The following is an 18,012-nucleotide window of genomic DNA, read 5'->3' on the forward strand; positions in this document are numbered from 1 at the left end:
CCCTGTCCCATCGTCGCCATAAGACCTATCTGTGTCGGTGCGACGTAAAGCAACTAGCAAAAAAAAAAAGAAACACGCAATAGTGATTACATCTCTCCATATAGGGTTGGTATTAGGAAGGGCACCCAGCCGTAAAACAGGGCCAGAACCACATGTACGACACAGTTTGCACCCGCGACCCCACCGATGTGGGAAAAGCGGTGGAAGAAGAAGAAGAATTGACTCTGTTCATTATTTAACATGCTCCAAGATGCAACGCTGCCGCCTCACGATTGTGTATTCCTTCACTCATAACATTGTAAATGGAACAAAATACTGGACGGAGGAAACATTTCCCCCAACAATTTAATTAGAGTAAATGTTCGATATGTTCCCCTCCTACTTCACTACATAGTTCACAACGTTTAGTAGTGATTTCTGGACTAGGTTCAGGATGTGTGGAGTGTCACGAACGACCTGTAAACTGCCTGTATTCTGGAAGTTCATCTTTTCTTTCTACGGGGTTCGCAAAGTAGTCAATTTGTGCAGAACAAACTGTACATTGCCTACTGGGGCTGGGAAACGACTATGCAAAACGGATGAACTTGTGTATTTGCACCGAGCATTACCTCCGTATCCCACTTCCCAATTCCCACTTCCCCTCCCTTCCCTCCTCTGACGCACAGCAACAAGCAGCGGCTGGCTCTGTGGCGTAGCAAATACGGCAAGTTCGTGAACTTGAATCGCTCGTCCGGAAGTAACAAAGGAACTGCATGTTCTCTCACACCGCTCACCACCCTCTAGGACCCCGGTACCACCTAGGGGTGATGAGGTGAATAACCTTACCCACCAGGGTGAGAGAAGAAGAGAGAGGAAGAGAGAGAGAGAGAGAGAGAGAGAGGGAGAGAGATAGAGACCCTGGCGAGAAGGTTGTTAGCGTGCCCGCCCCAAAATGGGAGTTATAGCGAACACGAGGGAGAAGATGGGCACAAGAAGAATAACACCGAAGTTCAAGCACAATTTAAAAACAAGAAATCATAGAAATAACTTACCGGAAACAGCGTAGGAAGACGACTTAAAGGCCGTGGAAATAAATGCACAAGAAGAACGGTGGCAGTGCTCCACCGAACGTGGCGAATGAAAACCGACACTTCAATTAAGTTGAAAAAAAAAAATTTAATGGAAGGGCAAAAGGTAGGTAACAAACCCAGACATTAAGATGATAAAGCCTAAGTTTATTTTTAAAACGTAATGCCAAAATGTAAATAAAATCAACGTAAGGTTGAAAAATGAAAAAGGAAATTAACAATAAGTAAAATAAATTAGAATATACCCAGGTGGGGTTTAAAAGAAAATTAATTCATTACTAAATAACAATTAATGAAAAATAAATACTCTTTAGCAGATAATAAATAGAGAACTTTATGAAAACAACAAGAAAGAAAGGGTGACCTCCGTACCAAATTAAATGTGATCAGAAAACAACGGAAAACCAATAGACTTTCTTACATAAGTACTAACTTGAAATAAAATGTGATCGATCACGGATAGTTATTTAATAAAAAACTAAGTTAACAATTATTCAATAAAATGGATCTTCAACGAAGCCGCTTCTCGTAATTACCAAATTTGAAAAAGTTAAGTTTCCACCAAGGACAGTTTCCAAGACAAGCAGAATATTACGTAAAAACGCCTCCTCACGCAGGGCAAGGAAATGGTAACACAATATTAAAAGAGAAGAAAATAAATTAATTAATTTAAACAGTAAACGATACACTCAACCCCGAAATATATAATTCAAGATCCACACCGGCTCAACACGCCAGACAACTCTTAACCCGACAACAATACACACACGAACCGTTGCCAAGGTAACCACCAAAACAAAAGCAACGCCTCCAAAAACACGGAGGAAAACAGGCTAGAGAAAAATTTTAATTCACCCAAAAACCCCAGAAGGGGGAGGGGAGAAGAAAACATACCAAACAAATTAGAAAACAAAACACAGGGAAGCAAACAGAAAGCCGAAAAGGTAAAGCTCGGTACCTTGGAGACTGTACCTTGGTTTACAAAGAAGGTTACAATTTGGAAGTGCCAAAAGTAGATCAGTAAAATTTTAAATTAATAATTCCAATTTAGTTCATGGTGAACCTTCCACATTACTGTGATTAGCTGCCGAAACTGTTTTTCAGATATTCGATACCACACACGCAAACAGGAATTAAATTAACGGCGAAGTCCAAATATTTATTATTATTATTATTATTATTTTTCCAGAAATCTTCGAAAATATCAAAATCCTCTTCAGGACGACGTTTAAGGTGTGCCAAACACTGGTACATACCTTTGGTGATGAAGAAATGAGAAGAATTTTAACCTGACATTGTTGATGAAGAAAAAACAGTCACCGCCAGCATCCAGACCTCGTTGTGAAGTATCCAGACGAAAAATAAATCTAAAAACATGGTCAGAAGGAATGGCAGGAGGTCTCCAATTAGTTCATCTGGGGCAAATCCCCGTTATCGGGAGATTACGGTGGTTTCCAGCTACTCCACGACTCCATGACGCCGGACACAAAACCACACGAGCTCGCTATCATGGCTGACTCAAGCGAACTGACTCTCGCGTCGGCAAGCAAGCAGCAGGCCAGTTTTGCCTGGTAGTAGGTCTGCGCATGCGCAACCAAACAGAGCTAGGAGATACTGCGCGCGGCCTACATTAGTTTAAAACGGTATGTCGAGCAGTCCATTGACACAGATATTCTAGGGCTCACAGGCCAGTTCAAAATGTTTATAAGGGGGAGGCTCACATTATTTAATACTGTCTCAGCCCTCCCGCCCCGAATCGACGACAAAATCTCATGCACATGCCATCAATGATGAGGTGGTCACACATACACTAAATTTGGGCGGAGTTGTCCAACAGAAAACGACCACCAAGATTAACTAGTTTTAGTTAGAAGTTCACATGACCAGGTTAATAGACCAAGACACAGTTCCACATCACATAGTTTTTAGAAATAATTGGCGGGGTGCAATCAACATCAGTGTCCAGAAACGTTAACCGAGCACTCGGAAAATCACCAGAGTAATGTTTGTCATCAAATAGAGAGCACAATGACCAGAGTTCACCAAATATTCAGTTTCACCCAATACACATTGTTTCAATGCATCCCACAATGATACAGTTTATGACACATGACGCAGTTCACCTTGAGGTTTGGCAACTCTCACACTAATCACAGATATACTGACCAAAATTAAACAAAAACCACATGGTTACAAGTCCACGCATTCAGGTTATTTTCTCAAGCACAGTGGTAAATTAATTTTTAATGCACGAATACCTTTACAAGTCTCCTATGATATTAAGGGAATGCATGATCTCGAGTTGCAAAAGGGTGACAACAGGGGAAAGAAACGCACAACGGGACCAGGGGAGGACCAAAGAAAGGCGCAATTGGTGAATGAAATCTTCAAAATAAGTGAACCGCCAATTTTAGATCAACACAGTTTTGTTACGCTTGATTGAGTCAGGGCCACGGTACACCACTCAAAACACAGCAGTAGGTAGTCAACGAGGTAAGCACCAGTAGTACACGGAGTATCCATAATACCAGAATGGAACCAGCAACCACACCCATCACCATAGCCAAACAAGACCTCAAACTTCAACACTCGATTCGGTTAGCAATCAAATACCCAAAATTAAAATCACCGCAAAAACAACAACCCATAATCAAGAGCATCAACCACAACATGAGGTCCGTTTACTGCCTGCCGAGGCGGGATAAAGGGAGTGGCTGTGTGGTTGCCTTGGAAACGAGGGTGGGGTGATTGCGGTTGCCATGGAGATAAAACTTCAGGGCAGCTCGTCTTGCTGGGAGTTGCCAAACCTGTCAGTGTCTCTGATAAAAACCTGATTGTTTTATAAGAGTGATCGTAATTGGGACGACACCGCCTGGCCAGGTAGTCTACAACAGATCACAGCGGTCAGAATGAAGGAGGGAAAAAGTGAGCCGGAATCGAGGGGTAAGAGCATGTAGAAAGGAATGCTGGAATGTGGCAACATCGTGAAATGGCACGCGCAGTGCTCCTCCCTCCAACCTTATCTGTCAGGCGCCAACTTTAGTTAAGTCTAGTATTGTAATAACTAAAGTGGATGTTTTACATTTCTTAGAGGGAGGTCCGTTTACTGCCTGCCAGGAAGGGATAAAGGGAGTGGCGGTATGGTTGCCATGGAAACGAGGGTGTGGCGACTGCGGGCAGCGCACGTACGTACGTAAGTAGTATAATTGGACAGTTCGGCCGCCACCACCCCCACCGGGTCCCAGAGGCCACCTCCACCACCACCACAGCCAGAGGCCTCCCAGAGGTCTCCTCCACCACCCGCGGTAAATTTGAATTTGTAAACAAAGCCACGTGCTTTTTGACAGCTATCATCGACAACAACGCATCGCTAACCTCAGTACTGCCATCTTGACGGGCCTAAACCTCAGTAGTACCAACTTAACCTAACTAGCGCGAGATTTGAATTTGTAAACAAATCCACGTGCTTTTTGACAGCTGTCATCCGCCATCTTTAAACTACAGAGCACCGTGCTGCCCTCTTTATCGCAGTAGCTGCAAATTCGTCACCTGTCATCGGCAGTGCTGCCATCTTGGCGGGCCTAAACCTTAGTGCTACCAACTTAACCTCACTAGCGCGAGATAAACAAATCCACGTGCTTTTTTGACAGCTGTCATCCGCCATCTTTAATCTATAGAGCACAGTGCTGCCCTCTTTAGCTACTTACCTTTGAAATGTGGTGGCGGATAATTTGAAAAATGCTTTTTTGACAGCAGCCATCTTTAATCTAGAGAGCACCGTGCTGCCCTCTTAAACAAACTCACGTGCTTCTTTTCTGACAGCTATCATCCGCCATCTTGCATCACAAACCTCAGTGCTACACTCTTTAGCTAGATACCTTTGAAATGTGGTGGCGGCAATTTGAAAAATTCTACATTCTCTTGTTTGGAAACAAACCCATGCGCTTTTTTGACAGCTATCATCCGCCATCTTTAATCCAGAGAGCACGGTGCTGCCCTCTTTAGCTACTTACCTTTGAAATGTGGTGGCGGCAAATTCCACGTGCTCTTGTTTGGAAACAAATTCCACGTGCTCTTGTTTGGAAACAAGCTCACGTGCTTTTTTCTGACAGCTGTCATCCACCATCTTGCATCACAAACCTCAGTGCTGCAGTCTTTAGCTAGATACCTTTGAAATGTGGTGGCGGCAATTTGAAAAATTCCATGTGCTCTCGCTTGCAAACAAAGCCACGTGCTTTTTTGACAACTGTTATCCGCCATCTTTAATCAATAGAGCACTGTGCTGCTATCATGCGGGCAATTTCGTCAGCTGTCATCCGCCACCTTTCATCCACAGAACACCGTGCTGCCCTCTTTATGACATGTAGTAGCGGGCAATTTGAAAAGTTCTGTTAGCTGTCATCCGCCATCTTTAATCAAGAGAGCCCCGTGCTGCCCTCTTTAGCTAGATACCTTTGAAATGTGGTGGCGGCAAATTCCACGTGCTCTTGTTTAGCAAACAAACTCACGCGCTTTTGTCAGCTGTCATCCGCCATTTTACATAGCAAACCTCAGTGCTACACTCTTTAGGTACATACCTTTGAAATATGGTGGCGGGTAATTTAAAAAGAAAAATTCTACAGCAGCCATCTCTCGACGCTAATTGCATAAGGTGGTGGCTATACATGACTCCTTAAGGGTGCTTACGCAAGATGGCTGCTATACACAGGTTCTTATGAGACTCCCCTGGGATGCTTGCGCAAGATGGCAGTTATACATGGCTCCTTATGAGATGCCCTAGGGATGCTTGCGCAAGATAGCCGCTGCTCTTATGTGACGGCTTAAGGGTCCTTGCACAAGATGGCTTGAGACGCCCTAAGGATGCTTGCGCAAGATGGCGGACACAAGATGGCGGCTATACACAACTCCTTATGAGACGCTTTAAGGGTGCTTGCGCAAGATTGCTGCCGCTCTTATGAAGAAATCTAGCTTAGAGGCTAACGTGTCGAGCTGGTTCGATTCATTAAATTTGGGGCTTAAATGCAAAATTTTAAATATCTCGAAAACGGTGCACCGTAGAGCAAAACGGACAAAATTGTTCTGCCTAACACCCAGGTTCGCAGTATGAGGAACATGATAGCATAAGAAAAACATTGTCTATCAACGGTTCGGTTCCTACTTAGGCCCTTTGGCATTCGCTCTGTTTTAGCTTGTATTGAAGCGAGTCTTCATAACATGATCAGGTCTAGCTATGGTAGAGAGTATAACGTACCGTGCTGATTCGATTCATTAAATTTGGGGCTTAAATGCAAAATGTTAAATATCTCGAAAACGGTGCATCGTAGAGCAAAACGGATAAAATTTTTCTACCTGATACCTAGGTTTGCAGTATCAGGAACAAGAAAAAACATAGTCTAATGATGAGATCGACGGTTCGATCCCTACTTAGACCCTTTGGCATTGGCAGCTATCTAATTCTACAAGATGGCGGCTATACATAGCTTCTTATGAGGCAGCTTAAGAGCGCTTGCACAAGATGGCTGCTGCTCTTATGAGACTCCCTAGGGGTGCTTGCGCAAGGTAGCAGCGACAAGACGGCGACTATACACAGCTCCTTATGATACGGCCTAGAGGTGCTCACGCAAGATGGTGGCTGCTCTGATGAAGAAAGCTAGCTTTGCATCATGCAGGTATCTTTACAGCACTAAACCTCATACCTTTGAAATGTGTTGGCAGGTAATTTGAAAAATTCGACGTGCTTTTTCTTAACAGCAGCTATTTTTAAGCAATAGCGGCTATACATAACCTGTTAAGGCCTCCTCTTATGTCAAGGCATAGCTCTATCGAACAAGTTTAAACCTGCATCGGGATAGCTTGAGAAAGCACGTGCTGCAGTGATGACGTCATTATGCATGTTTAGACTTGCAAATCACTAAAGAAACATAACAAGACTAGAATCGAACACTGCACTCTATGCTGTTAACTTTATCATGTGATCGGAACATTGATTGAAGTGTTTAGAACACTATATAAGTGATCAAGACTAAAATAGAACACTGTACTCGATACAACATGTGTTTAGAACATGTCAGGGGATACCTTTGTTCTAGGAAGATTAGATTACCGCAAATTCCTTGTAGGGCTAATAGGCTAAAGGGCTAATGGGCAAAAGGGCTAAAGAGCTAATGGGCAAAAGGGCTAAAGGGCTAATAGGCTAAAGGGCTAATGGGCTAAAGGGCTAAAGGGCTAGGGTGCCTCTCCTCTCTTTATCCGGGCTTGAGACCGGCTCTACAACTTGAGGCGGAGTTAACACCCTAAGGAAGGGGGAATGTTGGGAAATAATCTATACGAATATAGCTACTCGATCGACTATATACTACAGATAGATGACTTAGGTGAGGGTAAGCGCTTACTTAATAATACCTACACGACGTAATTCATGCTCTATTTCAAAAATATCTTCTTTGTACTGTGTGTAACCAGCATCATGATAGGCTCTTAGCAGTTGTAAACGTTTTGCCAGTACGTTGGGGTCTTCACAGTAGCTTATATCTACATAGGGTAACAGAGTTTCGTTGTGAACTTTGAGTCTATATGCAGACAGTTGATGTGTAGGGACTTGTTTTGATGTAATACGTGCTTCAGCAGTAGAGTTTCTAGGTACAAACTTAACTTGTTTCGATAGCGATGAAGCGTTGAAATTTCCTTCTTCTTTACCTTGCATCTCTTCTTGAGATGTTTGCACTGCGACAGAACGTGTAGTAGGCTTAGGAAATGAAGTAAAATCATCAAGCTGTAATGGCAATGAAACATTCAGATTTTCTTCTTCTACTTTCCCTTTACTACTGTTTTGATCAACATCATTATCCTTATTATCATAATCATGACCTTGCCTCTCTTTATCTTGAAGTTTGTGCTTAGTAACAGAACTCGCAGCAGGTCTAGACAACAAGGGAGAATTAAAAATCTCTCGCAGAGGTGTACTTTTTAAACATAAATCAGTGTTCGCTGGAATATGGTTGAGCTCTTTGTATTTTGTTCCCGATGAAGCTACATTACACGCGGCTTCATGACGTTGAGCGTTGTATGCGTTCTTGAACTCTCTTCTACAATGTTTCCATTGAAAAATTGTCCTACATGATATCTCATGACGTCTCATGTGATAGCTTTGGGAAAATGCTTTTCCACACTCTTCGCAAATATACCTAGAAATAGGTTTTCCCATGACGGACTTTTACCTTCTGCTAACAGATTCTTCTTTAAATCTACTTACATTTGTTACTCTCTACTTCGATGATGCGAACAGCTTAGCGATTAACAGTAAACTAACACAAAGCGTATAACCAAGGTAGCAACAGTAAGGTTTAAGCCCATCAAGATGGCAAGAGTGAAGTTAGCGACGTTCTGTTGTTGGAGTTTAAATTCCGCGCTATAACATGCATAAGGTGGCAGCCTTGAGGTTTACCGCCGTAAAGATGGCAGCAGTGAGGTTAGCGACGCTCTATTGTCCTTCAATGTGAGGTTAGGATCCGTCAAGAAGACAGCTGTCAAAAAAGCACGTGGCTTGGTTTACTAAACAAGAGCACGTGGCAGTGACGTCACGGTCGCGTAGTATGCTGCTTCAGCATGCAAAGTTCAATGTCTACACCTACGTAGTTAACACTCTGCTATGTTCACAAGATTTTTACACATAACTATTCTTTATGCTTTAAGTTCGTGCACATAGGTTATGTTAAGATAGCAGCAGATACAAGCGATAGTCACGTGCTCTAGTAGAAGATGCATGCATTTTCAAAAGGTGGTGTGTACACGCTTTTAAACCTTGCTATTCTTACCGCTGCCTTGTTCACAAGATTTTTAAACATCGCTATTCTTTGTGTATAGCAGCCATCTTGCGTAAGCACCCTTAAGGAGTCATGTATAGCCACCACCTTATGCAATTAGCGTCGAGAGATGGCTGCTGTAGAATTTTTCTTTTTAAATTATCCGCCACCATATTTCAATGGTATGTACCTAAAGAGTGTAGCACTGAGGTTTGCTATGTAAAATGACAGCTGACAAAAGCGCGGGAGTTTGTTTGCTAAACAAGAGCACGTGGAATTTGCCGCCACCACATTTCAAAGGTATCTAGCTAAAGAGTTCAGCACGGGGCTCTCTTGATTAAAGATGGCGGATGACAGCTAACAGAACTTTTCAAATTGCCCGCTACTACATGTCATAAAGAGGGCAGCACGGTGTTCTGTGGATGAAAGGTGGCGGATGACAGCTGACGAAATTGCCCGCATGATAGCAGCACAGTGCTCTATTGATTAAAGATGGCGGATAACAGTTGTCAAAAAAGCACGTGGCTTTGTTTGCAAGCGAGAGCACATAGAATTTTTCAAATTGCCGCCACCACATTTCAAAGGTATCTAGCTAAAGACTGCAGCACTGAGGTTTGTGATGCAAGATGGCGGATGACAGCTGTCAGAAAAAAGCACGTGAGCTTGTTTCCAAACAAGAGCACGTGGAATTTGTTTCCAAACAAGAGCACGTGGAATTTGCCGCCACCACATTTCAAAGGTAAGTAGCTAAAGAGGGCAGCACCGTGCTCTCTGGATTAAATATGGTGGATGGTAGCTGTCAAAAAAGCGCATGGGTTTGTTTCCAAACAAGAGAATGTAGAATTTTTCAAATTGCCGCCACCACATTTCAAAGGTATCTAGCTAAAGAGTGTAGCACTGAGGTTTGTGATGCAAGATGGCGGATGATAGCTGTCAGAAAAGAAGCACGTGAGTTTGTTTAAGAGGGCAGCACGGTGCTCTCTAGATTAAAGATGGCTGCTGTCAAAAAAGCATTTTTCAAATTATCCGCCACCACATTTCAAAGGTAAGTAGCTAAAGAGGGCAGCACTGTGCTCTATAGATTAAAGATGGCGGATGACAGCTGTCAAAAAAGCACGTAGATTTGTTTATCTCGCGCTAGTGAGGTTAAGTTGGTAGCACTAAGGTTTAGGCCCGCCAAGATGGCAGCACTGCCGATGACAGGTGACGAATTTGCAGCTACTGCGATAAAGAGGGCAGCACGGTGCTCTGTAGTTTAAAGATGGCGGATGACAGCTGTCAAAAAGCACGTGGATTTGTTTACAAATTCAAATCTCGCGCTAGTGAAGTTAAGTTGGTAGCACTGAGGTTTAGGTCCGTCAAGATGACTGCACTGAGGTTTGCGATACGTTGTTGTCTGTCAAAAAGCACGTGGCTGTCAAAAAACAGGTGGATTTGTTTACCTATTCAAATCTCGCGCTAGTTAGGTTAAGTTGGTACTACTGAGGTTTAGGCCCGTCGAGATGGCAGTACTGAGGTTAGCGATGCGTTGTTGTCGATGATAGCTGTCAAAAAGCACTTGGCTTTGTTTACAAATTCAAATTTACCGCGCGTGGTGGAGGAGACCTCTGGCTGTGGTGGTGGTGGTGGAGGAGGCCTCTGGCTGTGGTGGTGGTGGAGGTGGCCTCTAGGAGCCGGTGGGGGTGGTGGCGGCCGAACTGTCCAATTATACTACTTACGTACAGTATTTTAATGTATATTTCGAGTACGATGAAACGCGCCAGGTACTCTACCGCTGGGTGGTGTAGTAAATATTACACATGATTTATGATCCCCCGTCCTCCCCGCGCACCCTTTTCCCCACGGACTCACTTTTGCTTATTTGTTTCACGTCCTATATATACTCATGCCAATAAGGTGTACAGAGACAAAGTATAGGACAAAGGGCATGTTGAATGATTTTTCAGGCTATAGGTACCACCCCTGTTAAAGAATAATAATGTTATTGATTTTACGTCCTGTAGCACTTTCAAATATCACCGGACTGAACCAGGATCGAACCTGGTAAGTTGGGATCTGAAGGCCAGCGCTCTACTGCCTGAGCTTATCAGGCCGGTCCCTGTTAAAAATAACACAACATGAGACCAAGTCAGTCACAGTCACAGTAAAATTTGTCCCATTTGCGACCACTCCCATTACAGTGGAAAAAAGAATGTGAAGAAAGACCAGTTCATGTCACAGCAGTCAGAATGAAGGAGGGAACAAGTGAGGCGGATGCGAGGGGTAAGAGAATATAGGAAGGAATGCTGGAATGTGGCAACATCGTGAAATGGCACGTGCAATGCTCCTCCCTCCAACCTTACCTGTCAAATGCCAACTTGAGTTAAGTCTAGTATTGTCAAGCCTAATCAGAACCCAGACCAGCCCTGGCCAAACAGCGCTCATAAGGGCGCCGTGCGGATAGGTGGCGCAGTGTCTAGGAAAGAGGGGGTGGGGAATGTTAGCCATCTGGCCCCACGGCAACAGCAAAGTCGCATTACCAGCCTGTTAGCCGGTCTGTTTTCATAAATGTTTCAAGCCTTGGAGACGCTCAGGACTGACTCGATTTATTTATCACGTCCTTCTCACTTTGTGGATGAAAATGTTTCCCATTACTTTCTGCTTCAGTTGTGTAATACCCAGATAAGAGACATATTTCCGCAACCTAGAAATATGCACGAATTTATTTATAAATAGGTTCATCCTCAAGAACTATATCCTGGACTGTATATGCAAGCTATGCTTGTTACACAGGGGAATGGAGTTAGTAATGAGAAAAAGAAGACTTGTAAAATGTTTGGTACAGAGAGTTTTGTGGTAAGGTTGTGAAATGTCGAGTCTGGAAAAGGAGGATAAGATAAGGTCCTAAGCTTTCGAATTGTGGGCTTGGCGGAGAATGGAAGGAATAACATGAGTGCGTAGAGTGAAAAATGAAAAAGTACTAAAAGGCGCCAGAATCCACAACACTCTCCTGAATACCGTTTTAAGAATGAAAGCTAGCTGAATAGACAATGGTATGAGACGGAAAGGGCTTCTAGCAATAGCTCTCGAAGGTACGGTAGAAGGAGAAAAGGAAAAAGGGCGGAGAAGAGTAACAATAACAGGCCTGGGACGGCAAGAGATGGATGCAGTGGTGGTGTCCGGAACCTGCCATTAGGCAGAGTACCATAAATATGATGATGACCTGCGAGCGGTTTTTTTTTTTTTGACATAAATATGTCTTATGGTTGAAGGTCATCCGAAAATTTGTAGAATGTGAAGCGACAAAATGTGTGACGGAAGTGTAACCATAGCAACCGTGCAGGCAGTGATGTAGCCTAATATATGCGTGGATGTTCAGACAATGTTACCTAGCAACCTTGCAGGCTATGTCTTATGGCTGGTTACCATCTGAAATTAGCAGCCGTTGATGGATGCCCATGAACGGAAGACATATTTATGATCATTTAATTTTCACAGAGGGAAATGTGATTTGTGTGTGTGTGTTTTGTGAAGTGAATGAGGTCTCGGCCACGATAGGTTTTAACGGACTTTAACCTGTCCATCTCCGTGTAGTTGGCTGTATAGCGAACCATTGTTCGGAACATACAGCACAGTGCACAGTCGAGACATAAATAAACTGACACACATCCCATCTCAGATGACAGGATTCTTTGTTTAGTTGAAAATAGTAAGTTCATGTGCCTGTATGCGAAGTGTTGTTATCATAAAATACATAATATAATTTTATCATAATATTATGTTTGAGTACGTAGGCTGTACGAGGGTTTTTCTTCATCACTCTGATTTCAATATACCGGGTGGTACAGCTGCCCCTATTTTTTTGCCGAATATATGCAACCAGCTAGGACGTAAATGCCTCTTAGTCCCATCTTGCGCAACACCTTACAGCAATGTTATGTGCAGTTAACCTGATGTAGACTTCTCCGCACAATGGAAAAATGGTATAAGAGGCAGTAAGTGAGGTCCATTTCAAAAACACTGTACCATTGTATATAGAGCGGTGTCCAATACTCTACTAATTATTAAGAAATGTTACTATACTGTACAAACCATAAACACGCCTATAGCTGTCGGTAGAGAATTGCGCACCTGATTGGTCCAAGAGGCCATTTTCTTTTGATAGCAAGGGCGGTCATGGTATCATATAAAACGTGATAGGGTAGGACCGATTACAGACATGTCAATGCACCACCATTTTGTACAGTCTCATCACATCGAAATTGATAGAAACGTGTTTTGTTATTATTATTATTATCATCTGTTTACCCTCCAGGTTCGGTTTTTCCCTCGGACTCAGCGAGGGATGCCACCTCTACCGCCTCAAGGGCAGTGTCCTGGAGCTTCAGACTCTCGGTCGGGGGATACAACTGGGGAGAATGACCAGTACCTCGCCCAGGCGGCCTCACCTGCTATGCTGAACAGGGGCCTTGAGGGGGATAGACAAGGAAGAGGGAAGGAAGCGGCCGTGGCCTTACGTTAGGTACCATCCCGGCATTTGCCTGGAGGAGAAGTGGGAAACCACGGAAAACCACTTCCAGGATGGCTGAGGTGGGAATCGAACCCACCTCTACTCAGGTGACCTCCCGAGGCTGAGTAGACCCCGTTCCAGCCCTCGCACCACTTTTCAAATTTCGTGGCAGAGCCGGGAATCGAACCCGGACCTCCCGGGGTGGCAGCTAATCACGCGAACCACTACACCACAGAGGCGGACAACGTGTTTTGTACTGTAGTTTATAATCTGTGGCACGCAAATGCTGTACAGCAGATGTGATAGCTTACGCCATGTAATTACTACTGTTAGAGCGATCAAAAAAGGCATAAAACAGGTCCATAAGGCTGTAACTCATCAGTAACTTGTCGAAGAGGGAACTCCCGCTCTCCTCGTGAATACAGAGTTACAAGGATGGGGCTTGTACGTGGCAAATAGCTGCGCGGAATGGCGTATGGAAGACGTTCCTCGATAGGTTACTTGAAGCAGGAAGGATTCCAACCATTCTTGAGTCATGCATTTTTTAATGTCATTTCGTATTCGCCTAGGCATCGTTTACGAAGACCTTTCTGAAGTCTCCGATATTCTTCTACGGAAGTTATAATAAACAGGTGTCATAAATATCGCCACATACGCACCGATTGTGAATACCACCTGAAACATGACGCTGGACTCATTCAACCTAGTAACGCGTAGAAAATGGTTGCAACTATCTGGGCGTAAGAGAGACGCGATTCTTTAGTTCACTGTGGTGTTTGCACATTCGAGTTCAGAACTTTTAACATCAACGATCAGTATCGAAGCGATAGCCTAGGTAATTCCATTAGTACAGAGCTACGAGACCAATTCTTTGTCACCTGCAGTGGCTACATGGCACCAATCGCAGCGAGCATACGATATGTTAGCAGGCATTTAGAGTTCGAATCTAGTTACGAGCTTTTCAACTTTATTTTTGTATTATACTTGTAAGGCCATTCGCACTAAATATTTAACGTTCTTAAGTCTCAAAAGTAATTTGCCACCTTTACAAATACAGCATACATACGAAAGGAAAAATAATGCGACTTCCATATGGTAAACGACTACACGGAATGAAGCGCAGTGCACGTGTTGTCAACATTCTGACCCACCCATTCAACCAAGCAACTGCGCACGTTCGACTCGAAGACCAACTAGCAGCGGTCTACACTTCATACGTAGGGCACATGAAACAGCATATCGTAATCCTAGCAGCAACGTGTGAGCACGTACTGTACGGTTAGCACGAAAGCAAACATTATGTATTCACGGGATGATTATGTGAATATGGTACTACTTTATGGAGAAGCAAGGCAAAATGCACGTGAAGCCAGACGCTTGTATCAAGAACGATTTCCTGGACGAAGGCTGCCAACTGCAGATACATTTCGACGTGTTGAAAGACGGTTGCGTGCAACGGGGTCATTTCATACATTACCCCCCGTTCGGGATGCTCCAGTGACGTCTGGAAATAACGACGAAGCTGTTCAAAATGCAATTGGATACAACCCGCACACAAGCTCACGGGCCATAGGAAATGAACTGAACATCAGTCATGTATCTGTACTGCGAATATTGCACCGCCATAAATTCCACCCTTTCCATCAACAGCTGCACCAGGAACTTCACGGAGATGACTTTCCAAAACGGATAGAATTTCGCAATGGATATTACAAAGAGTTGAAGCTGATGCGAATTTCTTAATGGGCATTCTCTTTAGTGATGAATCCAGATTTCACAACAACGTAACTGTTAATCGTCACAACTTCCATTACTGGAGCGTTGAAAATCCTCACTGGATCAGGGGAGCCCGATTTCAGGTACAATGGGGCGTCAACGTGTGGTGCGGGATACTAGGTGACAAGATAATTGGACCATATTTCTTCGAAGGAAACCTCACGGGACGACGCTATCTAGAGTTTCTTCGTGAGTACCTCCCACTCTTATTGGAGGATGTGCCCCTTATGACACGGTTACGGATGTGGTTCCAGCAGGATGGAGCTCCCCAACACTGGTCGTTGGCAGTACGGAACCACTTGCATAGGACATATCCTGGACGATGGATTGGACGAGGGGGTCCAGTCACATGGCCGGCTAGATCACCTGACCTTACTCCACTCGACTTTTGCCTCTGGGGTTATTTAAAGGAAAGAGTATATGAGCAGGAGCCTGAGAGCCCGAATCATTTACGGCGGCTCATCACGGAAGCCTGCAGGCAGATTCCACCACATATGTTGCAGCAAGCAAGAATGTCTCTCCTCCACCGTGCTCAGATGTGCATTAACGAAGCAGGTGGTCATTTTGAACATTTGCTTCATTAATCGAATGGCCATGCATAAGCCCATCGCACCGCTGTCGGTACAATCTCACTTTATTGCAAATAGCTCTTTTAAGAGCTCCTTAAAAAACAAACATAGCTGAGTACCTGCAATATGAGAACTGATCATGATTTAGATTTGTCGTCAACAACACGACTCTCACGAACATCAACAACGCAATAAAAATATTCGTCGTACACAGGACTCGAACGGCCTTCTAACGAACACCGGTACTCTGCTCTAACTTTTAGCAAGCTCGGCTATCACGGGTTGCTGTTTAGCGGGGTTGTGTTGCTGTTACTTCTAGTCATTCACCAATAATATTCTCTGTACAGGACGTTTCTGCGACAAATAATTTTCACGATTCTTTACCATCAATCGGTATTTTATCATTAATGCTGATTTACTTGACACGAATAAACGAATTATGGAAAGCGTTGTAAAAGCAGACATTGTAGTGAGTAGTCAAGGTCAATATATTTAGGTTCGACTATAATCTGCGGGTTGCATAAAACTGCGTGAATAGGGGCAGCTGTACCACCCGGTATATCTTCCGGTTACCCTCGCCTGTCGCTCCTGATAGCAGACTTTGATCTATATCGCTGCGGAAAGTACTAATCTTCCCTTTTGCAGTCCCATGACCGGTGCCGATTACCCAGTGCGCAGTACTGGAACCCTTAGCAGACGTAATTTACACTACCATCGCTCTTACTGAACAGTCCCCACAATAAAATGCCTATGGTTACCCCAATCAGAAACTATTACAAAGTATATTCTCTTCATCCTGGAAAAGAAAAGCACATCTGAGAGAAATCCCTAATCAAATTATTATATTCCCAGTAATCCAATTGAGAGAAGAAGTAAGGGAAAGGGAATATGAGTTTCTAGGAAGACCCCACTTAGAGTGTGTTTCCAGTGTATGGGACCCTCACCATGATTAGCCGATTCCAGAACTGTGAACAATCCAAAGAAAAGCAGCTCGATTTGTTTTGGGTGATTTCCGATAAAAAGTTATCGTTACGAATACGTTGGAATGTTTCAGGTGGGAAGACAGAAGACGAGCTGCTCGACTATGTGGTGTGTTTCCATCTTTCAGTGGAAGGATGGCGTGGAATTACATTAGTTGGTCAGTAAGTTATAGTGGTATTTTTAAAAGTAGGAAATATCGCAGTATGAAGATAAAGTTGGAAACAAAAGGACAAATATTCCTTTAAAAGAAGAGGAATACGGGACTGGAGTAATTTACCAAGGGAGATGTTCCATAAATGTTCATATTTTTTGAAATTACTTAAGAAAACACTAGGTAAAGAAGACGTAGGGAATCAGCCACCTGGGCGACAAACGTAGCCTAAATGCAAATCAGTGGTGACCAATGTGCCCATGTTCCGAACCAAACCGGCGAAAGGGTGCAGTCGAACGTCAACTTCGTTTACAGCAAGCAAATGAGAGAAGTTTTGTTTTTCCCAGAGTGTACATAGTACGAAAATATTGTGTGTGTGCCAGAAATAGGTGAAATAATTTGAGAAATATGTGTACCTAATATGTTATCCATTGTCAATATTTGCCACTCATTATTTTGAAATTAATATAAATATAGTGTTGCAGTTTTCACTTTAGCTGCTGTCATACTGTCAGACTCTCTGTTTGAATCTTTAAAGAGTTTTGACCACATTTACCTGCGCAACAGTTACATCTGTCAACACCGGAAATTCAGTAGTTTTATCGTCAGGGTTCCATTAAGTACAAGGCATGGTATCTTCGGAGCTTATACCAATATTACATTATGCAGTACAATAATTAGAATGTTTGTTTGTGATATTCATTTCCTTACTTTGTAGAAAAATAATGGCGTATAGATTCATGCTCTGAACATTACCTACGTTGTCATTAATCAGACCGGGCATATTTCTGCCCAGTTTGTGTCACGTAGCTGTCAGGAGATAGTGGGTTCGAGCCACACTGTCGGCAGCCCTCAAGATGATTTTCCGTTGTTTCCCATTTTCACAGCCCTTTCAGCAGTGAATTCTTCAGTTGCTACTGACCCGCCCGTAGTGAGTTTTTTGATGGAATTTAAAAAGTGGATAAAACTATATTATTTTATTTTTTACATCATTTCCATGAATCGTTTAAAATGTTACAGCCCTATTTGTTATTCTTGCATTGTTTTTAAGAGGTGTACAAGTATTGAATGACACGTTGTAATGTGTAATGCACTGTAAAAGAAAGTGTGGTAATATGCATTAGTCTTCAGCACCATTGACTTCCATGATATTCGCCATTACTATCACTGCTACCTT

General features: G+C 43.3%; 1 protein-coding gene across 1 annotated transcript in view; it reads left to right on the forward strand.

The window, feature by feature from the left end:
• Nucleotides 1-18,012, forward strand: part of LOC136866982 (nose resistant to fluoxetine protein 6) — a 158,023-nt gene that overhangs the window by 50,378 nt on the left and 89,633 nt on the right. The window lies entirely within an intron of this gene.

This window comes from Anabrus simplex, chromosome 3 (assembly GCF_040414725.1).
Source record: "Anabrus simplex isolate iqAnaSimp1 chromosome 3, ASM4041472v1, whole genome shotgun sequence".
Classification (NCBI taxonomy): Eukaryota; Metazoa; Arthropoda; class Insecta; order Orthoptera; family Tettigoniidae; genus Anabrus; species Anabrus simplex.